The 22019-nt window shown below is 37.4% G+C and overlaps 1 protein-coding gene across 6 annotated transcripts in view; it reads left to right on the plus strand.

Moving 5' to 3' along the window:
• The window catches only part of FRYL (FRY like transcription coactivator), a 261750-nt gene that overhangs the window by 67483 nt on the left and 172248 nt on the right, over positions 1-22019 (plus strand). For all 6 annotated transcript variants that reach the window (XM_029946008.1, XM_029945999.1, XM_029946032.1 and 3 more), the window contains exon 3: positions 525-657. The gene's annotated coding sequence lies outside the window, so the exon portion shown is untranslated. The remainder of the gene's footprint in view (positions 1-524; positions 658-22019) is intronic.

A 22019-nucleotide genomic window follows, 5' to 3' on the forward strand; every position in this document is an offset into this window, starting at 1 on the left:
TTTTTGGTGCAATTGTACATGGGACCAATTTCTTGATTTCCCTTTCTGTTGCTTCATTATTGATGTATAGAAATGCAACCAATTTTTGTGCATCTATTTTATATCCTGTGACTTTGCTGAAATCATGAATCTGTTCTAGCAGGTTTTTGGAAAAAGCAAATCTTTATCTTAAAGAGATTCATACAGTATATCTACAGGTAAAGTGGTATAATATCAAGACTTTGCTTCAGGATAATCCAGAGCGGTGGCATAGGGGTTGAGAGATATCAATGAAACATGATGTGCTAGGAGTTTAAAATGGTGGGGACGTTCTACTATTCTCAATTGTTTTGTATTAGTTTGAATTTGAATTTTTTTTGTAATAAAGATTTAGAAAAAATCTAATGCGACAGTGTTGAAAGGATACTGGGAGCACTAGGTGACACTGTTATATAATATACTCAGAAATAAAGACGGACATGAGCAACAGAAATGTACTTCTAAATATGTCTTCTGTATAAATCTTGTATTTTGTTTTTCTTTAGAGCTGAAGCCATTTATCTGAATCTTGGATGCTTAACACCTTAAATGCTTAAGTCTTGAAACTGCTCAAGAGTCCCACAGTCAGGATTAGATGATTCAAGTTACCACCAAGGGATCACTGTCTTGAGTTTTCCGGTAAGATTATAATAAATATCCAAAAGGCTAAATGAATATTTAGTGACTGTGAAGTCTAAAAAGATTTTTAAATGCTATATTTGAGCCACTAACTTCTATTATAATTTTTTAAATGTTTATTTTTGAGAGAGAGCATGCATGTGAGCCGGGGATGGGCAGAGAGAGAGGGAGATAGGATTCCAAGTGTGCTCTGCACTGATAGTAGAGAGCCTGATGCAAGGCTTGAACTTGCAAACTATGAGATCATGATCTGAGCCAACATCAGACCCTTAACCCACCCTGCCACCCAGGACCTCCTATGATATTTATTTATTTATTTATTTTTAAATTTACATCCAGTTAGTTAGCATATAGTGCAGCAATGATTTCAAGAGTAGATTCCTTAATGCCCCTTACCCATATAGCCCATCCCCCTTCCCACAATCCTTCCAGTAACCCTCTGTTTGTTCTTCATATTTGAGAGTCTCTTATGTTTTTGTCCCCCTTTCTGTTTTTATATTGTTTATGCTTCCCTTCCCTTATGTTCATCTGTTTTGTATTTTAAAGTGCTCATATGAGTGAAGTCATAATGACATTTGTCTGTCTCTGACTAATTTCGCTTAACATACTACCCTCCAGTTCCATCCACGTAGTTGCAAATGGCAAGATTTCATTCTTTTTGATTGCCGGGTAATACTCCATTGTATGTATGCTGCATCTTCTTTATCCATTCATCCATCCGTGGACATTTGGGCTCTTTCCATACTTTGACTGTTGTCGATAGTGCTGCTACAAACATTGGGGTGACTGTGACTCTTTGAGACAGCATATCTGTATCATTTGGATAAATAACTGGCCGTGCAGTTGCTGGGTCATAGGGTGGTTCTATTTTTAATTTTTTGAGGACCTTCCATACTGTTTTCCAGAGTGGCCGCACCAGTTTGCATTCCCACCAGCAGTGCACAAGAGATCCTCTCTCTCTGCATCCTCACCAACATCTGTGAGATGTTAATTTTAGCCATTGTGATGGCTGTGAGTTGATGAGTGATGTTGAGCATCGTTTCATATGTCTGTTTGCCATCTGAGTGTCTTCTTTGGAGAAGTGTCTGTTTATGTCTTTAGCCCATTTCTTCACTGGATCATTTGTTTTTTGGGTGTGGAGTTTGGTGAGTTCCTTATAAATAGTAGCCCTTTATCTGATATGTCATTTGCAAATATCTTCTCTTATCCCGTCAGTTGCCTTTTAGTTTTGCAGGTTGTTTCCTTCGCTGTGCAGAAGCTTTTTATTTTGAGGAAGTACCTCCTATAATTTTTTAATCCTGACTACTGTGGTAGGAATTGGAAGTTGTGATAACCAACCAAAGATCTTAGAAATATCAACATGCAGCAAGGCTTTATCGCATTTCCTGCTTGCACATTCAGCTAGTAATGGGTACAGTCGTGTTACTACAAAACCTTGTTTTCTCCCCCTGCTGTATGTTTCAGGATGGATTTTCCTGAAGCTGATGCTGAAAAGGAGTTTGGCTTCCAGGATGTTCATTAGGGATCAACATCTGTAAAGAGAGGAGGTTAGGAAGGAGATTAGGCAAAGGAAATTGAATTGCAGTTCAGACTTAACAAAGCTTTGGCCAGCCCTACAGGAAATACTGTAATTGTGAGAGTTTCTTACCCTCCCTAAGTAAATAGTAAGTTCTTTGGGGACAGAGACATATTTTCAATGCCCTTGCACAGGCCATTGTGAAGCTGCTCAGCAAACATGTGTGGAATGGAAGAAATCTGAGAAATAGCTGTGTTTTTTTTTTTTTTTTTCCTTCTATAGCACCTAAGCCTTGCCTGTCCTTTCCCCAGTTGAAAGTGCAGTTTAGAATGATGGGGTTAATAGAGACCCAGGTGGTTGTCTTCTATATCCTGAACACGTATGGAGGTAACTTGCCCTCTGTAGTCAGCCTGTTACAAACTACTGTTTCTGGGCTCCATAAGACAAGGGGAACCTGCTTCGGGACCCAAGGAGAACCACTAACAGGACTTGTAAAGAATATGAGATCCTGTGGGTGAGGCAGGGAGAAGATCCTGGAAGACACAGTGACAGCTTCTCAGTGCGGAGGCAAATGGATTTCGGTTCTAACCTGTTGTTTTTCCTGTGTGTGGAGAATAAGCTGTTCGGATATGAATTTTTTTTAATCTTTTATGCTCAAGGGTTAAGAGAGCATCTTAGAAGCATTTTTTAAAAGTCAACTTGTTGGGGCGCCCGGTGGCTCAGTCAGTTAAGCGTCTGGCTTTGGTTCAGGTCATGATCTCACGGTTCATGGGTTCGAGTCCTGTGTTGGGCTCTGTGCTGACAGCTCAGAGCCTGGAGCCTGCTTCAGATTCTGTGTCTCTGTCTCTCTCTGACCCTCCCCTGCTTGCGCTGTCTCTCTCTTTCTCTCAAAAATAAATAAAAAACAAAAAAAAGTCAACTTGTTTTCTAATCACTATGGTCCTGCTTTAGTCTTTCATTTGGTTTCCTTGTTTTTCCCTCATTTTTACTGTAGGATTCCCTCAGACAGGATGTGTGTTAATAAATCTTCTAAAATTTCCCTGAACTTTACTAATATATTACTTACTGCCTTGCATGTAGAGACATTCAACTGTTAGCTTTTTTTTTTCAACTGTTAGCTTTTAAACGAATAAAATAAAAAATAATTGACTTCACAATTAATGTGTAGAATAAGTGTTTAATAAGGACTAAACACTCAGCAATTCAGGACCAGAAATTTGCTTGTTTTTACATTACAGTTTTTTATATGATTTAAAAATTTTTTACGTAATCTCTACACCCAACATGAGGCTCGAACAATAACAATCCCGAGATCAAGAGTCACATGCACTTCTGACTGAGCAAGCCGGGTGTTCCTTTACATTGCAATTTTTTCTGGTATCTACTTATACTCTTTTATGCTTCCTCTTTTAAAATATTTAAGTTATTTTCTTCATGTTGAATATTAGGAGGTTGTACTTGTGTTTTGCTGAGTGAACTACATTTATTTATTTATTTTTTATGATCAGCATGTATATCCTTCAAAGTTTTAAATTTGATCACTTAGGGAGTTTACGCCTTATCTGATCCTTCTGTAGTTTTATTTCCTTCTTGCTTACTTAGTACCCCACCAGAGGGCAGGCAAAGGAAAGGAGAAAAGAAGATACCAATTTCAGTTCTCAAAGTCTTACACAGGCACCTTTCACTGGCATAGTTTGTTATGCTTCTGGATGACATGAAGACAATAGCATTGTCTGCTCTTGCTATTTCAAAATATTTAGTAGAATGGTTAGTTATTTGGAATTATATTATGTAAGGTTGATTTCTGGGATTAGAGAACTAAATATACTTTAAATTCTTCAACTTTATATTCTTAGATCCACGTATTTTTAAGTTAATCTTTTTTTTGTAATTCATGCCAATGTTTTCATTGGTACTATTGATAATTACAATTGATCGTGAGGAGAAGTTTTTGTGTTTAAAAGTACACTGGAGTGTTCACCATACAGTATAAAGTTTTAAAATACACCTTTTGATGGCCCATAAAACTTGATGCTTCTGAGAGGTGATCAGTGAATTTTCATAATTATAAGAATTATCTTTTGAATACAAGTTACTGTTTTGCTCTTTTCTTGGAAGTTTCTTTCAAAGAAAGACGCCTCAAGCGAAAGTAAATTTGCCTTAGCATTATCACCCCATAGCTTTTCAAAGTCTAGATGGTAAACCAAGTGGACGCTAGGTATTTTATGGTCTCAGTATTGCTGTTAACACCCATTGTATATGTACACGTATATATTTATATGAAATGCAGTTTCATGGTCTATCGCCGTTTGGCCTGTTATCAGCACGAACAGCAAATGTTGTACAAATCAGCTTCAAAACAGCTGGGAGTTGACCTGCTGGCGTTCAGCAACACCTAAGTACACATGACATTTCTTTGCTCTTTGACACAAATAGTGGACCTTCCCTTCTTATCGGGAAGCTGGTACAAACCTCTTTCTATGTGCTTGTGGATCTAGTAATGCAGAAGAACCTTAAAATGGATTTTTTAAAGAGAGTCGTCCCTCCCATTCTTTCGGGAGATGTGGTTCTGGACACTGGAGATAGTTTTCAGGAAGTTTCCCCAAGATTACTTAAGATGAGACGTCTTAGTTTACTTTCATCAGAGAAGGTTGTAGATGGGAAAGATGGAATCCATTTTTGTCACAGTAATTATGATGAACACCACCATCAACAACTAGGTAAAGTAAAAATGTACTATTTTCAATTCTTTAAAATACTTTAGGAAAATAAAATGATTTTTATAAGTATACTAGTGGGCATAAGTCTTTATTTTGAAAAGCAAGTTTAAATATTAAAAATGTTGAATATAGTAAATGTATATTTGATCTAAATTTTTTTTATAGTATCACAAGCTTGTTTTGAGTTTAGATGGAGAAATATTGATGGTATGGATCAAGATAAAGCCAGTAATAAAAAGTTTGGTGTCTTTGGAAAATATTTTGATGAACAAGTAATATACTTATTGAACCAGTGTTACTTACTGGTACAACCTATGGGATATGTAAATGAAAGTTAAGATACGAGTTTTATCTATTACTACAGAAGCCAGTTAAATTTTGTTTAAAAAACACATTCCACTCTTACAAAAAATATATGTGTATCCCAGTCTTTTTTTCTAAAGATCATGACTATTTGGCGGAAAATATCTAAAAAGTCACATCTTTGAATATAATGATTATTTTGTTTCGTAGTATCTTTGTTTTCTTTAATCCAGCAATATTTACTGCCCTTTAAAGTCTGAGAGAGTGATACATCTTATATATTAGGAGGAAAATCAGCTGTGCGTACAGCAGCTAGCAAATATTGAGACAGGAAAATCCTTTAGGAAGAAGATGGAAAAGTGCTTTAAGTTTTTTCATTTTTGACTAAAACACTTTAAAATGTTAAAATGTTTTGTATGATTATGAGCTTTTTAATCTTAGGGAATAAACTGCTTATAAAATTAATGTAATATTTAGTAGAAAAGTATACACTCTCTAAGGTTTATATAGCTGTTTTGTATGCATATTTTAATATGCACATACACATTTTTTATAGAATTTAAAAATGAGATGTACTATCCAAACTGCTCCAATACTTGGTTTTTTATTTAATACATCATAAACATCTTTCTGTGTCACTTAAAGTGCTCTCCATTGCGTGGATGTAATAATCTATTCAATCAGTGTCTTAAACTGATGAACATTTAGCATGATTTTAATTTTTAATTATTAGAAATAAGTATGTAACAAATATTCACTTATATATCACTTTATACCTTTGTATGATTACTTCCCAGTATCAATTGCTATGTGCATTTTAAATTTTAATACACAGTGCCGAGTCACCTTTCACAAATTTCTCAATTTAAGCTCCCCAGGGCAGGGCTTGTCCCTATATTTTTGTATTCTCCCTAATTCTTGTCAGTTTAGAGAAAAGGGTCATATTTCTGAGAAAACATACATTTTGTTTTAAAAATATCAATTGTATACAAGAAAGGAGAAGGAACTTTAAATTTTCAGGAGAAATTTACATTGGCATTTATGATGTACTGGTTAGAAGTCATTTTTATGCTCTTTGCTTATTTGGGTGGATGAAGTAGAGGTGAGGCCACTGAGGGGTTAGTTTGTTTTAATTTAAATTAAAATCTGTGAGGCACCTGTGTGGCTCAGTTTGGTTGAGCATTTGACTCTTGATTTTGGCTCAGGTCATGATCTCCTGGTTTGTGGGATCAAGCCCCAGGACAGGCTCTGCTTTGACAGGGTGGAGCCTACTTGGGATTCTCTTTCTCTCCCTCTCTCTCTCTCTCTCTACCCTCCACCCCCACTCGTGTGCGCTCGTGCTCTCACTCTCTATCTCTCTCACTCACTCACTCAATAAATAAATAAATAAATAAATATTTAAATTAAAATCTGTAAGTCATTCAGCCATTAGTTTTATGTTCAGCAGTGTATACATATGCAAAACCTATTAATATATTTATATGTGCAGTGATTTAAGTTATTAAAACTTTACCTTTCAGTCTTGAATCATCTTAGTTTTCTTACTGTACCATCGACTGCGTGGTTGGATTTGGTGCTTAAATGTAATATGCTATGCCTATTCATTTAATATGGTTCTTTTTTTTTTTTTTGAGACTATTTTACACATTTTTGAACACTGCACACATTATGAAGTGTAATAATGAAATTTATAATTTATATTAATTTGCATGTAAGCACTCAAGTTAATGAAGAATTTTCAAGCGTATATATCCTTTTACCAGTTGCGGTCAAAAGAAAAGCAGAATCATGGGGTACTAAAGAATCTGTTGTTTGAAATTTCAGAGGCTACAGGTTCTTTGTGGAATAACTGTAGCCCAGTTTTTCTCTTTAAGAATAAAATTCACCTTGGGGTACCTGGGTGGCTCTGTTGGTTGAGCACCTGACTTTTATTCAGGTCATGCTCTCACAGTTCGAGGGTTCAAGCCCCATATCAGGCTCTGTGCTCACAGCTTGGGACCTGGAACCTGCTTTGGATTCTGTGTCTCCCTCTCCCTCTGTCCCTCCCCTCCTCACTCTCTGTCCCTCTCTGTCTCTTAAAAAAAAAAAAAAGGTTAGAAAAAATTAAAAACTCAAAATTCAGTTTTATGCAGTGACTTAAAATGAACTTACAGGACATCTTTGGCAATTTCTGTAGAGAGATTTGGTTTTAAAATGTCTGGTTCTTAAATTTCAATTTACTGATCAAATTCCTTTTCTTGACTCTCAAGATGTGATACTAAATTTATATCATAGATAAGAATAAGACACACATGATTCCCAACCGCCTGCAAATAGGTTGCTGGCAAGTTGGCGTAAGTGAATTTTACTTCCTGTTTACTGGTGGTTCTGGGATAGAGATAATGCAGTAGTTTAGCCAGAAGTCATGCAGATATGACTGTGTAGAGTTCTAAGGGGTGTTACAGTTTTGTTCATGTAATAAAAGGAGAAATCAAAACTGTCAAGTGATTTCATATCACTAATGCAAAGAAGGAACTATTCTTTGGAGAGAAACTGGTGTGGACTCTCTCTTTGTACTTGGATCAGTTATTAAGTTATTTACTTGTTAACTCAAAATGAAAAATATCATTTTAAGCGATATTAGACAAGGTTGTAATATGGATTGATAACTATACTTTTGTGAGAGAATCAATTGCAAGTAAGCTAGCCTGCAATATATAGAAATTTTCCTGGGGTGCCTGGGTGGGTCAGTCGGTTAAGCGTCTGGTTTCGGCTCAGGTCATGATCTCACAGTTCATGGGTTCGAGCCCTGCATTGGGCTCTGTGCTGACAGCTAGCTCAAAGCCTGGAGCCTGCTTCAGATTCTGTGTCTCCTTCTCTCTCTGACCCTCCCCCACTCTCACTGTCTCTCTCTGTCTCTCAAAATTAAAAATTAAAAAAAAAAGAAAGAAGTTTTCTTGGTACTTTTGACTAGATGCTTAGGGTTTCCTTAGCAAAAATATGCATAGAATTTAGAGATAGTTTCAGGGTTGATATTTTGAACATTTCTCTTTGCTTTTGGTAAATTTTTTCATTTTTTAATGGTCTCTGAATATATTAAATTAACATTTTGTAGAAATTCTCAAACACCATTTTGTAGAAATTCTCGGACAGCTCACTGGATTTACCAGGAATCCTCTGTTTCTCTGTAAAATATATTTACAAATGCCCGTGGTGTGACACTGCACACTGTCCAAAGCCTTTCCCACCATTTTTGCGGCAGGTTGAGTTGTGAGGGCTTACCAAGAGCTGGCTGTGTTTTAAGCCAAACCTGTTTATGCCAATTATGCTTGTAATTGTGATCATGTAATTTAATTAGGTATTACATAATTCAGTGAAGTATGAGACTGAAAAGAAGGAGTTGTTTTGGTGTAAACAAGATTGACTGCTTTGGTCAGACCCCCTAAAAGTGAATTCCTAAAAAAAAAAAAATTGCTCTTGAACTACATGCAAGCTGGAGAAGTGTATAAGGTTGGAAGGGTTTTTCCGTCGGATACCTTCAGTTTCCCTCTCCTCTTTGAAGACTTGAATTGAAAAATCATAGGTGATGTACATGGGTTAGGTGTTGGGCAAGGCAGACAATGCTGTGATCAACAAACTCACCTTAAGGACTTGGCACTATATCAGAATGTCAGGGAATAAATCACAGATTTTGTAATTTAAGTTAAAATAAAGCCTTTAATGGACCTCTTGTTCTTTGTTTCCTCTGATTCCAATTTTAATGGCAAATTTTTGAGTAAGTGATTAGCTAATATAATTATAATTTATAGTAAAGGAACTGTACTGTATATAGTTGTATAATGTTGCAATTTTCTTAAAGAAGTGAATTGTTTATTTTCTGTCCTAAGTTCTTTATTAAAAAAAAAAGGAGGGGGGAATCAAGATGTTCATGGATGTAATCTTATTCATAACTATTTAAATATCCATATATTTTTGGTGTAGTGCTCTAATGTGATCAAAGACTGATCTCACTGGTTAGTTATTAGTAGAATTGGTATACATAATATCTGTCTTCAGGCATAAAAGTTGGTGGGGAGAAAATGCCCTTCACTGATTGAGAATAGACTACAATGTTGTCTGACCGCTGAAGAACAATGACTGTTAGGCTTGGTCATGAGTCAGATCCTAAGAATCAGGCAGTGTGTTTCCACAGGCTTCTGTTGTGACAGCTGCAAAGTCCTTGCATCTCCAAGATTGGGTTATTTTTATTCTGATGGAATCAACCTTAATTTTGTTGTTCATTCTGTGTGGAGTCAAGAGTAAGTGAGTGTAAATATATTATAAGCTTGATTTTTATAATTCACCAAGAACAGAGGTAAGGACACATTGAACAGGACTGAGCAGATAGCAACATTAGGGATGGAAGAAGCTTTTGAGTGCCTTCTGTATTCTGGACATGGTTTTCTTGTTTTGTTTCACCCATAACTTCAGTGGTCTGTTTTTTGTCTGCCTGTTTAATGCATACCTGTTCTCTTTTCCTCTCAAGTACAGTGTAAGTTGAGCATAGAGATTGCCTACTGATGTCTTCCAAGGGCTTGGAACGTAATAGTTTCTTAGTAAATACTGGTTGAATGAGCAAATGTTCCCCAGTCCTTCTGAAAGCCTTGTGAGAGAGGTTGTTATACAGAGTTTTAAAACTCCAGAGAGGGTTAAGCAAATTACTTTAGGTTTTCTAGCTACTGGTTGGTGGCCATTGTTTTAAAGTCAGGCATTTGTTCTCTGTACTCCATCTCACTGCAGTGTTTGGTGGTGAATCTTTATGTGTGAAATCTATTTTTTAAAAGAGTGGTACGTCTATCATATTTAATTGTGCTATTAAAGAACATATCTGTTTTTGGTGATTTCATTGTAATTAAGAGCTGTATTTCAATAGAAAAAAACACTTTAATTCCAATATAAAGCCTTACTCTCTGAGATCCTGTGTTTCACTTTAATGAATAGTTGATAATTATTTTTATACCACTCTGGTTACATAACCTGATTAAGTGAATAGCTGTTTTACATGACTTTTATAAAAAACAGCTAAGATACCATTCAATTTCATTACGAAGTGTTAATGACTCCATGGGATAATAAACATTTAAATAGTATACTGGTATGCCTCTCTTGAGGTATTCCGCACAGCTCCCTCGCAGGGACAAAGCAAAATGTAGCACTCGCTATAAAATTCCAAATGCCTCTTGGTTAAGTTTTAAAGGTTGCTATCTATATTTGACTAACTGGATTTCCTATTTAATGAGCGGTCTGTGTTTAGTTTTGTTTTTGTAGAGCCATAGCCCTCAGTTGTTAGATTTTGTATCTCCAAAATAGCTCACTTTTGTTGGATATGTCCTGTATTGGACAGGCAGGCCGGTTTCTTTTTAGAAGGGAACGAGATGGGTAAAGAGTGATTTAAATCTTCATGTGAGACTGAACTCTTAATAGGGAGGTTAGGGAAAATCCTGGGAGAAAAATGAGATGAGGTTTTCTTCTGGCCCTTCTCATGCTTGTAGTGAGAACAGACATAAGGAGATTGGAGAACTGTATGGAATTCAAATGTGATAAAAGGGATGTTGGGCTAGGCAGTGTCCTCGAGGAACCTGAGCTTGAAATAATAATCAGTCTGCTCTGGAATTTCTGGCCTGACCCAGATGATAATCTATGTAAATGTGTGAAGGAGTTCAGGAATTTTTCTTGCTTCTACAAATGGGATTTGGAAGCATTGGGCTATCATACATAGTGTCATGAAATCAAGCCGGGTCCCTTACTTACAAAAGCCTTTGGAGTACTTTTCAGGCCGTAATCATTGGAGGATGTAGAAAAGCCTTACTGGCTGTTATATTTACACCTTGTCTGGATCTGTGAGCATTCTCGTGATAGAGGAGGCTATCGGGAAGATCCACAGGCATGATAGGAAAGGAGGCAGTGAATACTCTGGAAGGAGTTGGATTGGTGCTTCGATCCAGACTGAGCTGAGTTCCCATGGTTACTGGCCACGTGTCCTTGACTGGTCTGCATTCTCTCTCTAGGCCAGATAACCTCACCTAGGCATTTCAGTGATAGCTTCTTTTATAGCATTGCTTTTGAGATTATAAAAAAATGGCGGCAGGATTGACACATAATTTAATAATGCACGGTGGCTTTTATTATTTATAAAAAAGTTTGGAGTTTTGACTTGGAGGTAGATGAATCACATCTGACCAGAATTTATCGTTGGATCATTGCATCGTAGAAAATACTCTAGGAATTTGGATCTAGGTCTTTTATTGTGCACAATTCCAGAAACTTGAGCTTGTGATTTGTAGCTAGCTACGTGACAGTTCACAGGAGCTCGAGCCTCAACACTTTTTCCTGTGCTTCCTTCTTTGTCCACAGCGGGTGCTCGTCCAGATAACCCCTGCCAAGTGAGCGTATGATTCCCATACAAAGGGTTTTAGAAGTTAGTGCGGCAACATGACCTTGTGGTTTCTCTTGGTTGTTTTTGAAGTTAGCCTAACACTTCATAAGAAGGGTCACTTTAGACTATCTCCCTCGTTACATGGATGTGTGTGTGTGTGTGTGTGTGTGTGTGTGTGTGTGTGTATCTTTTTCTTTAAATTCTAGTTAGTTAGCATAAAGTGTAATATTGGTTTTGGTTTCAAGAGTAGAATTTAGTGATTCATCACTTACAGACAACACCCGGTACTCATCACTAGTGCCCTCCTTAATGCCTATCTCTTACCTCCCTCCCTCCGTCAACCCTTGTTTTGTTCTCTGTTAAGTCTCTTATGGTTTGCTCTCTGCCCTACTTTTATTGGCACTGTTAAGTATGGCTTGAGTTAGGGTCAGGGTTTTACTACTTTTGCCTTTAGAAATGACATGTAAGAAACGTAATTGAAATAAAAATGCATCTTTGTCCCTTTTTAAGGGGCCTGGAATAGCTTTCTCTCTGTCCCCATGTACTCTGCTGTTTCTAATCACAGAACGATTCATCCAGAGTACTGGTGAGGTGACACTCGTTGTTAAAATATTACAGTTCCTCCTACTAAATTGAAGGTATTATGTGTAGGATGAGATAATTGAAACAAAGGGTATAAGAAAAATATATAACTAAATAAATATTAGGCAAAACATCCTGAAATCATAAAGGCATACAAAGGAGAATAAGAGGATAAGTAATGTCTATGTCAGAAGACACTAAAGAAAATAATAAAGATGCAGTTTACAAAGAGCTCAGTAAGAGAGGTAAAGGTGACTGAAGCTGAATATAAGATTAAAATGTAACTAAAGGAATATACTAGATAAGCGAAACAAAAAATAACTCAGGAAGCAGCGTACAGGCCAAGGGTGAGCTCCACCCGCACACAGGCAGCAGCGTTGGGTGAGGCACCTGTGGATCTCAGCCTTTCTCCCGGGTCTTGGAACTGAGGCTCTGCGGGGGGCACAGAGGCTTCTGCATGACCAGCCTTGGGGTTGAGTTGCTTCCCTCACCCCCAACTCAGTTAACTATTCTCTGTGTCAGGAATCTAACTCATTGTCCACTAGCTTCTGTTATTCCATTTAATACAAAAGTGTTGTTTCTTTTACCAGATGGTGAATTTTTCATGAATGGACTTGATCTTAACTTACGTGAGCAGCTCCGGAGCTTAGCCCAATGCAAGTACTTAGTAAGCAGCTAGGAAATGTTTGTTGGATTTTAGAGTCTGCTCTCCTTTGATTCTTGTCTTGTATGGACCAGAGCAAGTTTTTACTTGTTCCTGAGAGCTGCTGTCAGTTGCCATATTTAGCACACTGGCTTTTCCTTCAAAACCGTCTCAGTGGGCAGTGGTTCCTGAGGCAAACCTAACCTTCCAGTAGCTTCAAACCAAACCTGCAAGTTGTGCAAGTATTGGTCTAGAACATAGGTTGGCAAAACTTGTCTGAAAAGGGCCAGACACTAACTGTTGTAGGCTCTGCAAGCCACACGTCTATGTCACAACTACTTCACTGTGATTTTGTGGGGCAAAAGGGGCCCAGGTGATCTGCAAATGAATGTGCTGTGTTTCAGTGAAACTCTACAAAAACAGGCACTGAACCTAGTTTAGCCTGTGGGCCAAAGTGTTCAAACCCCTAACTAGATATAGAAAAGAATATTGCTGACATCAGAGGGCTCCATGCAGATAACTTACCTGGGAAGCAGAGAATGGACGGGGATCCATTTGAAGAATGGATCTAATGTTACACTTCTATTTTCTGTAAGCTTTGGAAGAGTATTTTATCTGCAGTAGGTGTTCAATAAATATTTGTTGATTTGATTTGGGATCCACATGCATCATTTGTCCTCCCTGGGCTTCTGCTGTATCTCTCATCTAAGATCGAACAGATTAGGGGCGCCTGGGAGGCTCAGTCGGTTAAGCGTCTCGCTTCAGCTCAGGTCATGGTCTCATGGTTCGTGGGTTCAAGCCCCGCATCGGGCTCTGTGCTGACAACTAATTCAGAGCCTGGAGCCTGCTTCAGATTCTGTGTCTCCCTCTCTCTCTCTGACCCTCCTCTGCTTGTGCTCTCTCTTTCTATCTCTCAAAAATAAATTAAAAAAAATTTTTTTAATGAAAAAAAATATCTGACAGATTATAGTATATGATCTTCAAAGTCTCTCCAGTTCAAACAAACAAACAAACAAACAAACAAACAAAATCTCTGATTCAGTGACTCTTTGTGGAAGGCCATATAGTTTATTCTTTAAAGGTAACAGTCATTGGCTTATTACGTTTCCCATATGCCCTTAGTGTCCTGGTGTGGAGTTCTGAAATGGTTGCTTTTGTCATCGTTTGTCTTAAGACCTTTCCACAGTGGCACTCGCTGTCCACTAGGCTGTAAGTACACCTTCCTCCTATCTCTCACTGCCTCCTGCCACGTATGTGGACAGAAAACACACTTCGTCTTATTTTAATCATCAAATATATTAAACTTAGTCTCTTTTTGGTTGTTGTTATTTTAAAGAATAAGTTAGTTATAAAGGTAACTGCATTAACTCAGGTGATTCTTTGTAGAAAGATGGCAATTAAGATGAGGATTAGTCTGTTTAGAGTTCTATTTTTCCTAAATTCTATATCAGCAAAGTGAACATTCCATCATTATTTGGTTTATTCATTTAAATTGTTAAAGAATCCAAAATAACTTCATTATCACAGATGTAAATTATAGTCACCTTACCAAAATTCTAAATTCTTCTTTTTCTTAGGGTTTTGTTAGCTTTTTCTGTTTCTAAAGGATGATTTGTTTAAGACTCTGTAAGCTGTGTGATGATTTCTTATACTATTCTTTTTTTCTTTTTCTTTTTCTTTTTTTTACATTTATTTTTGAGAGATGGAGACAGAGTGTGAACAGAGGAGGAGTAGAGAAAGAAAGAGACGCAGAATCCGAAGTAGGCTCCAGGCTCTGAGCTAGTGGTCTGCACAGAGCCTGATGCAGGCCCGAACACACAAACCATGAGACCATGACTTGAGCCAAAGTCGGATGTTCAACCGACTGAGCTGCCCAGGCACCCCTGTCTCTTATACTGTCCTCAAGAAGAAGTATAAGCTGGTATATATTTCTGGTCTACTTGATGAAGAAATTAAAAAAGAAAAACAACCCTCTGGGCGCACCTGGGTGGCTCAGTTGGTTAAATGTCTGACTTCGGCTCAGATCATGATCTCATAGTTCATGCTTCGAGCCCTATGTCAGACTTTGTGCTGACAGCTCAGAGCCTGGAGCCTGCTTCATGTTCTGTGTCTCCCTCTCTTGCTCTGCCCCTCCCCACTTGTACTCTCTCTCTCAAAAATAAATTAATGAAAAACATTTAAAAAATTAAAAAAAAACAAAAAACCTCAGAGAAGTTCTTTGTAAGGAATACAGAAAATTTATTTCTTAGGCCTCTGGATTTTCCTAATCTCTCATTTCAAATGAGTATAGATGTTTACTAAAGATGGCATAAACAAGATAATATTTTTATATTAGTATATTTTTAAATAGCTCTTCTTAAGCTTTACTGTGCTGGAGAATGACCTATGGATCATATAAAAATGTGGGTTCTGATTTACTAGATTTAAAGTGGGTCTTTAAAGAATATTAAGATTATGAAGGTAGATTTTTCCAGATGCCTCTTGGTATAGTATATGTTAAGCTTACCCATACATAAGTATTTTTCTGTGTTATGGGCTTGCCCATTTAATTCTACTGGGCAATCTCTTCATCTTTTCTTCCCACCCCTACTGGTATTCCCCTTGCAAAGTGTGGTTTTTGTCTGTACATTTGGTTCTGTGTGCAGTTTATTGACGACTCCTTTCCTTTCCCAGTTCCCACTCCTCTACTTTATGGTAGCCTTGCTGACTTACCCCTTTGTTGTAAAACTACGAATGATATCAAAGGTGGCTTTAATGATAAAAACTTCTAGTTGATGGAAACTTATATGTCACTGACAGTGCAGGAAAAATCTGGAATGGCGAGCGTTGGCAGGAAATGGTGAGCCTTTACTTGATAACGGGTACTTCATGGATAAGGTGACTGTGGGTCTCCATAGACCCTTGTCTGTCATTAGTAGGGCCTATTTTTGTGTTCAAAAAAGTACTGCTCTGATCATTTTGTGTTCACCCTACTCAGGGCTTATAGAATTTTGTCTATCTTTTGCAGTCAGATTGACCAAATATAATGCACACATGCCCTTTGTTCCCAGTATATCTGTATAATATGTACTGGTGTGAAAGTATCTTAGCATTGACAATTCTAGTTGCTTTTGGGGTAGTGAATGTACATTTTGTGTGTTGTGATAAAAATACAAATCTAATAACAAATAGCCTTTTGAATAGAAAATCTAAATTTGGGCTTTTAGGATTTTTTAAAAAATGTTTTCATTTTTTAGAGAGAGAGCATGAGTCGGGGAGGGGGCAAAAAGGGGAAGACAGAGGATCTGAAGTGGGCTCCGCACTGACAGCAGCAAGCCAGATGTGGGACTGGAACTCATGAACTATGAGATCATGATCCAAGCAGAAGTCAGACGCTCCACTGACTCAGCCACCCAGGCGCCTCTAACTCTGGCTTTTACTAACAGTATCTTCAAAAATTATTTCAGGCAATTGAAAATAATTCCTGATGTCCGAAATGGGACCTCAATAAGTAATTTTAAATATATTCATAAACAGGTTTTCTTCTCATTCACTAATAATAATATCTGGACCAAATGATAGCAAATTGGTATGGTTTGTGAAGGCAAGGAAGAAAATATGATTACAGGGTCTGGACTGCTTCATTTTAAGCAGAGGAAGCATTTTTTTTTAAATGTGTGAAATGTATAAAAATAACTTAAACCAAAAGCTAGGAGCAAGTTGGACTATTAATAAATACCCTGTGTCAGGAAGGTAACAGTAATTGTACCTTAGAGCACACACAAGTAATAGAATTGCCGCACAGGTAACCACACCCCAAATTACGGAGTTCAGTTAAAACACTTCTTTACAGAAGCGTTTGCTAATTTGTGAGTATATGGATGCATTGGTCCAATCTGCGACGTGTGTATAAAACATATTTATTAGAAATCCTTTTATAGCTATGACTATTAATTCAGAAACTAGATTTACATTTCTGAAATAAGCAAGCAATTTGGATGTAACCTGAAAACCTTACTACCCAGAAATCAAGATGGAGTTCTAATCTGTCTGTTTGAGGAATCAGAGTCCCTTCATTACTGACTTGTTTATTTTGTTGGCTCTCTCATAGTGCTGTATTTGAATTCTCCCTATTTTTTTTTGAGGGGGGGTTTGAATTTTCTTTGGTTCAGCTGTAACCATTAATTTGTGGTTCTTGTTGGCTAGCAGGTACTTGAAAATAATGAATTCATTCTCTCCTCCTCATAAATGGAAAAGACCGCTAGAGAAACTATTGTCTGCCTACTTCTCTTCTGTCTCTGTATCCTCCTCTTATCTGTTGTCCTGATCTCATTTTTGTGTGTTAGATATATATATCCCAAACTCTTCTTGACGTGCCCTCACTCTGGCTATCCTATGGTTAGTGCCATGATCTACACGATCACCTAAACCCAGGGTTCACCTTTGAGATTTCAGCTTTACTTTTTTTTTTCCTTTATCCTGTCAGTCACCAAATATATCAACAAGTATCTAGTAGGAAACATTGGAATCTCTCTTCTTATTCCTATGTTTGTTGTTTTTTTCCTGATTCCCATAAGTACATGGTTTATTTTTTTAGTCATCATCTCTCACCTCTGCACCTTCTATGCAGGAGACTTCAGGAGAACAGGGTCTAACCTGTCTGCTGGTGTGTCTGGCCTTGTGCCCGCTCAAAACCCTTCTGCGCTATCTGTTTAACAACATCAGTGTTTCTTGGGCCCTCTAGCTATTTCAGGGGTTCTTGGCAAATGCCCTCAGGGGTTCTTGGCAAGTGTGTATGACTCTGACGCCCTAATCCTTGGGCAGTCAGACTTACTTTGATTTTAATCTATTTCCTTTTTTGGCTTTAAACATAAAGATTCATTCTGCGGCAGACACGCTGCCAAACAGATTGGACATGACACTGCCCCCTCAGAGTGTTCATTCCCGACCACCCTAGCTCTGTAGGGCCTTGTCTGTTTTTCTCTGTCAGTGGATCGGCTTTATTGCCCTCACAGCCTTAGTCACAGTGTGCCCTGTTATATTTGCATGTCTGTATGTGGGGACATCCCCCATCTCTCTCTCTTCTCTTCCCTTCCCCCTCCCCCCCACCATTGCATCCTAACCTTCCTAAGGGCACAAAGATCTGTTTTATTCACTAAATCATTTAGCATTTGGCGCTTCCAGTGTTTAGACGATTTCTGTTGAACATAATTAGTGGCATCGTTTGCATTTTTCTTCCTCTTGTCCACTTTTGTATCAGTTGTATATATTTTCTAGTATGGTAATTTATTCTCCTGTTGGCTTTTTAAAAAATGAACTCATTTTTAAACTAGTTGCTCTAGCACTTTCAAAATGAATTTCAACTTATCACAGTCTACTTTCAAGTGATAGCATAACATTTAATGGATAATGTAAGAACCTAAACCTTTTTTTTAGATTTTTATTTAAAAAGTTTAAAAATGTTTATTGTTGAGAGAGAGAGAGAGAGAGAATGAGAGCAAGTGCAAGCAGAAGAGGGGCAGAGAGAAAGAGGGAGACACAGAATCTGAAGCAGGCTCCAGGGTCCAAGCTGTTAGCACAGAGCCCCATGTGGACCTCGAATGCATGAACTGTGAGATCATGACCTGAGCCAAAGTTGGACCCTTAACTGAGCCACCCAGGCACCCCAGAACCTAAAATCTTATATTACTGTTTCTCCCCTCCATCCTTTGTACCATTGTAGTCAGAATTTTTATTTTTACAGATGTTATAAACCTGACAGTATGTTAACCACTTTTGCTTTAAGCAGAAGAAACTTTTAACTTTTAAGCTTTAACTTAAAGAAATTTAAAGTGAGAAATAAAAGGTCTTTTTACCTACAGATGTACCATTTTTGGTATTCTTCATCAATTGTGTGAATTCAGATTTTCATTTTGGATGATCATCTTTCTGTCTGAAGAACTTTCACTTTTTTTTTTGTATGCAGATTTGTCGGTGACAGATTCTTTCAGCTTTTGTCTGTCTCAGAAAACTTTTGTGCGTATGTTTGCCAGATATTTCCACTGGATATAGAATTGCAGGTCATCAGTTTTATGCTTTAAGCTTTTCAGCAATATCGGTACTAGTGAAATGTTACCAACCAGAGAAATTCTTCAGAGACTCAGTGCCCATAATATATAGTACCTTGTATAGTTTCAGATGAAACATCTGTGTTGCTTTGTATCTTTCTTCCTCTGTATGTAATGTATTATTTTCTTTGACTGCTTTTAAGATTTTCTTTTTGTCCATGGTTATCAGCAGTTTGATTATGATGTGCCTTGGCATCGTGTGTGTGTGTGCGTGCGCTCGTGCATGTGTACATGTATTTAATTCTTTTTGAGGTTTGATGACAGTTTTGGATTTGTAGGTTGATAGTCTTCCTTGATTTTAGAAAAGTATTATTTCCTCAAGGAGTATTTTCTGTTCACTCCTCTCAGATTCCAATTGCAAATACGTTGGACTGTTTGGTGTTGTTCCAAAGGTCACTGAGGCTTTGAGCATTCTTTTTATTGTTTTGTCATCTGCACTTCACTGTGGAGCTACTATTTCCATTTCTCAAAGTTTACTGTTCTTTTCTTTCCTAGAATCTAATTTTTTTGTGGTGCCATCTAGTGAATTTATTGTTATGGATATAGTATATTTTATCTTTTAAAGTTCTATTTGAGTCTGCTTTTTGTATCTTCTATTTTCTATTTAATGTGTTTATTTTTTCCTTTACATCCTTCAGCCTATTCATAATAGTTTTTTCAAGACTTTATAATAGCCTTTTAAAGAACACATGTGCAATTTCCATTATTTCTCTCATTTCTAGATCTGCTGTTTTGATTTTATGGGTCACGTTTTCCTACATCTTGACAGATAATTTAATAGTACTTTTTAATAATTTTTAAATAATTTTTTATTGGATGCTGGAGATTGTAAGTGTGACATTGTTGAGAGCTGGATTTTGTTATATTCTCTTAAAGAGTGTTATTCTTTGTTCTACAAGACAGTACTTGGCAGATAGTTTAATCCTTTGAGGATTGTTTTGGATCCTTTGAAGCTATCTTAAGGAGAGTTCAAAGTAGTTTTTAGCCCTGTTACCTTCTGGAGTATCTCAGTACAGAATGCCCTGAGTATTCAACTATAATAGTTTCTCATACTCGTTGTTTAATGACCTTGATAATGCTGAGGACTATTGGTTTTGTAATTTGAAGACTCTTCAATTTAGGTTTATCTAATATTTTCCCCTCATGGTTAGTCCAGGCTTAGTTAGGGCTTCTCACCAGGAAGAACACAGAGATAAAGTGCCATTTTCATCATATCATATTATATATCAAGAGTGTGTCCTCTTATCAGTGATGATGTTAACCTGATATCCTGACTTGAGGTAGTGTATGTCAGGTTTCCCTAGAATAAAGTTACTCTTTCTCCCTGCTTTCCATATTGTATGCTTTGGAAGAAAGACGGTATAGCTCATGCTTTTAAGAGTTGGGAGTAATGTTTTCCTTGAGGTTGAATTATCTACATAAATTATTTAGAATTTTTCTGAATATGTCTCAGAGGTCCCTGAGACCATTCTCAGGTTTAAATGTTTGTTTTTGAGGGAGAAAGAGAGAGAAAAAGGCAGGGGGTGGGGGCAGAGGATATGAAGCAGGTTCTGTGCTGACAGCAGAGAGCCCAATGCAGGGCTCAAACTCAGGAACCCTATGATCATGACCTAAGCCCAAGGCAGACACTTAACTGAGTCATCCAGGTGCCCCTCGGGTTTTATGATTTACTGGAAGGACTCGTGAACACAGCATATAGTTGTACTCACAGCTGTGATTTATTACAGCATAAGAGCAATAAGCAAAATAAGCGAAAAGGCATGTGGGGCAAAATCCAGGGAAAAGCAGGTGCCAGCTTCCAGAGTTTCTTCCAGTAGCATTATAGAGGAGGCACTTGACTCCCCAGCAGTGAGCTATGGCATTATGGGTGAAATGTTACCAATCAGAGAAACTCATTAGAGACTCCATGCCCAGGACTTATATTGGGGCTGATCACATAGATACTCTCGGCCTGATACATACCCAAGGTTTAGACTCCCTGAAGGAACACAGATGTTTAACATAAACTATACTGTTTGTACCAACAGTGTAGGCATAGTGAACCACTCATTTTAGTTTCTGGAATGGTGGGGCCCTCTTAAAATCGAAGTTCTTAGATGCTGGCTAAGAACCAATCTTGTAAGCAGACATTTCAAAGGATAACACACCTGCTAGGTTAACTGTTTGCTATACATTGTGAGATTTGTCTCTTCTCTCTTATTTATTTTGTCATTTGTTTATATCAGTATAGACTCATTGATGTTTATTTTATACTTGGGGTTATATTTCAAAACTATTGTTTATTTTATTGTTCAAATTATTATGTGGGTTGTTTGGGTGGCTCAGTTGGTTAAGCACCTGACTCCTGATTTCAGCTTGGGTCATCATCTCATGGTGGTTAGATAAAACCATGTCTGGCTCTGTGTTGGGCATGGAGCTTGCTTATGATTCTCTTTCCCTCTTCCTCTGCCTGTCCCCCTACTTGCATGTATGCATTCTCTCTCTCTCTCAAAAAAATTATTGCGGGGTGCCTGGGTGGTTTTGTCTGTTAAGTATCTGACTTCAGCTCAGGTTAGATCTCACAGTTGGAGTTTTGTGTTGGGCTCTATGCTGATGGTTTGGAGCCTAGAGCTTCTTCGGATTCTGTGTCTCCCCCTCTCTCTCTGTCTCTCTGTCTGAAAAATAAATAAAGCCTTTTATAAAAAATTAAAAAAAATATAACATCTTTGGCTATTGGCAGCTCTTTCAGTTGGCTCCTATATCCTTTTGATATACCCACATTGTTTCTTATTTTGAGCCCCTTCCTACTTTCTGGCTCTACAAAATATGCTCTAGACTTATCACGTTTGTGCTGTAGCTCTAGAATCAGCCATTTCCCCAGAGAGCCCTGCTCCCTTTCTGTAGTGAGGTTTTTAAAATGTTAAATTCATTGTAGAAAGTTTGGAAAATATGTAAGAAGTAGAAACGTAAGTGCACTAAGAAGTAAATGTTAATTACTGATGTAATTATAGGTAATTAACTGTTAGCATTTTGTTATATTACTCAGTGAGATTCCAAAGACCAATATGAGGTGACTTTTATAACCATTTTGTTTCCTTCTTTATATATATATATATATATATATATATATATATATATA

The sequence above is a fragment of the Suricata suricatta genome, chromosome 1, assembly GCF_006229205.1.
Source record: "Suricata suricatta isolate VVHF042 chromosome 1, meerkat_22Aug2017_6uvM2_HiC, whole genome shotgun sequence".
NCBI classification, from domain to species: domain Eukaryota; kingdom Metazoa; phylum Chordata; class Mammalia; order Carnivora; family Herpestidae; genus Suricata; species Suricata suricatta.